Source organism: Pinus tabuliformis, chromosome 6 (assembly GCF_031772625.1).
Source record: "Pinus tabuliformis cultivar Carrire ecotype Pingquan chromosome 6, CPIR1, whole genome shotgun sequence".
Lineage (NCBI taxonomy): Eukaryota > Viridiplantae > Streptophyta > Pinopsida > Pinales > Pinaceae > Pinus > Pinus tabuliformis.
The window spans coordinates 425,860,542-425,863,531 of record NC_142292.1 but is presented as its reverse complement, the minus strand read 5'-3'; positions in this window follow the sequence as shown (position 1 = coordinate 425,863,531).

Sequence of the window (2,990 nt, the reverse complement as noted above, 5' to 3'; positions counted from 1 at the left end):
CTAACAGACTTTTTGGAGGGAAAATTTCATTCTTTAAGCTATATAATATCTTTAGGAGACTCTCCATTTGTATCATTCAACATCTTCTATTTGAAAGGGATGGATTGTTCTGATAGTGAAGTTTCGATTTATACACCATCAACATCTTCATTGCGTAACAACTCTATTCATATTGATGAATATAGCAGGAATTTTTTGACTATGAATAGAAAGTCAAATCTTCCACTTAGTCCTAATTCTAAGGACTATGAGAACAACACTAATGAAAGAGGGGATGGAGAATTTAAAATAAGTAAAGAGTCACAGATTCCACTTAGTCCTACTTATACGGACTATGAAAGCCGCAGTGATGAAGAGCATGATGGTGAAGTTCAAAAGAACGGAGTGTCATGATGTCCACTTAGTCCTAATTCTGAGGACTATGAGAGCAACAGTTTTGAAGAGCATGATGGTGAAGTTCAAAAGAACGGAGTGTCACGATGTCCACTTAGTCCTAATTCTGAGGACTATGAGAGCAGCAGTTTTGAAGAGCATGATGGTGAAGTTCAAAAGAACGGAGTGTCACGATGTCCACTTAGTCCTAATTCTTAGGACTATGAGAGCAGCAGTTTTGAAGAGCATGATGGTGAAGTTCAAAAGAACGGAGTGTCATGATGTCCACTTAGTCCTAACTCTGAGGACTATGAGAGCAGCAATTTTGAAGAGCATGATGGTGAAGTTCAAAAGAATGGAGTGTCACAGTGTCCACTTAGTCCTAATTCTAAGGACTATGAGAGCAGCAGTGATGAAGAGTGTGATAACGAATTTCAAAAGAATGGAGTGTCAAAGTGTCCACTTAGTCCTAATTCTAAGGACTATGAGAGCAGTAGTGATGAAAAGCATGATGTTGAATTTCAAAAGTATTGAGTGTCACAGTGTCCACTTAATCCTAATTCTAAGGACTATGAGAGCAACAGTGATGAAAGACAGGATGATGCACTTAGTCCTAATTCTAATGAGTATAAAGGTAGTAGTGATAAAGGACAAGATGTAGCATCTTCAATAAGTAAACAGTCACATTTTTGACGTGGTCCTAATTCTATGGACTATGAGAGTAGCACTGACAATTCACATGAAGAAGAATATCCATTAAACATCGAGTTAGATTTTCCATTCAGTCCGAATTCTAAGGACTACGACAGTAGCACTGAAGAAGTGGAAGATGAAGAATATCCTCCAAGTCAATATTTGAAAATCACAACTGATCATAGTGTGGATAACATTTCTCTTAATGATGATGAAAAGCCTTATACAAAAGATGATCCAATGATGGAGGTGTTGCCAAGAAATATTGTATCGAGGAGTAGGAGCAGACCTTTTCGTATCAATGCAAGTTGTTCTAGTTATACAAGGGGTAGAGTAGAATATCTGACGAGAATAAGTTCTATCAGTGCTCTCATTTCAAGTGAATGTTGCCAAAAAGATTGCTTGAAACATATGGATTTCAAATTTGCATTAGAAAGCAGGAAGAGATATTTGTCAATGAATACAAGCATGCAAAATTCATATTTAGTTGGGTGCATGCAATCTACATTGTCAGGTTATGATTATCATATTGGGACTTTATTTATCTGGAGAAAAGCTTTCAAAATGTTTCATTCGATTGAGAATTTTCGTCTCTTGAGAATTCAAGAAAATTTGGAAAAGGATCCCACATTTTATTCAGAAGTACGTCATAAAAGACAGTTTGGGCCATTATCAAATACTGCAATGTCATGGATGAAAGATTTATTTTTAAAGCATGGAGAGTGTATGCCAAATAGAGAGACAATACATATTCCAGATAAATTTTCAACACGAGAAATCTACAACTTATACAAAGAATATGTAGAAGGTGCTGAGGGACATGGCTAGTTTATTACATATCAATATTTTGTCAAAGCATGGAAGAAAGAATTCAACAATGTTCGTATTCCTAAGAAGACAAGGATGGGGATTTACAGTACATGTGTTTCTCTAAAATAAAAAAGGGACAAATGTGAAGGGTCAGAAAGAGGTAAGCATTCATAACTTTAACTTTTAAAATTGTATAGTCATCAACTATGAAAACATATTTTTTAATTAATTTCTTTTATGTTGTGTAGATTTAATTGTCAAAGAACTTCAGGATCATCGTGAACAAAAAAAAAATGAAAGGAAGAAGTTGTACAAGCATCGAAAGAAGTGTTATGATAATCAAAATAAATATTTGGGTTTGATAATTGATGGTATGGACCAGAAGAAAACACTTTTACCACATTTTGTTCGCACACCCAAAAATTTACAGGAGGAAAATTTTATTCAGTTTCACTTGGTCAGTTGTATGGTTTTCAATGGGAAAATGTTTCAAAGGGTGTACTTCATAGCTCCAAATATTCATAATGATGCAAATTTGACCATAACCATAATTCATGATGTGATTTATCATTGGTCTGGTACTCTTCTTGAAGTTTTGTATCTACAATTGGACAACACTTGTCGTGAAAACAAAATTCAAGTTGTTTTTGGATACCTAAACATGCTTGTTGAATTGAAATTTTTTCAAAAGGTAAAGGTTGGTTTCCTTCTTGTTGGGCACACTCATGACCATATTGATCAGATGTTCAGTCGTTTTTTAGTCAAATTGAGGAGGAAGCAAGTTGGGAGCCTGCCATCACTAATTGAATGTCTTAAGAAATCATACATGCCAGAGCCTAATTTTGATGTGTTGGAAGAAACTGTTGACATGCGAAGGTTTATTCTGGGATCATATGGTGAGGGGAAATGCATTGAACAACTTAATGACATTAGCTTCCAACATCAATTTCATATCAAAAAAATTGATGGGAAAACACTAATATGGGGCAAGAAGTATTCAACTACTGCAGAATGGGCACCATCATCAGGTTTGCAATTTTTGAAGTTCATTCCAGATCATCCAATATTTGCATCAAAAATATTGTTATTACAATCAGTTAGTGAAGTTCAGAATG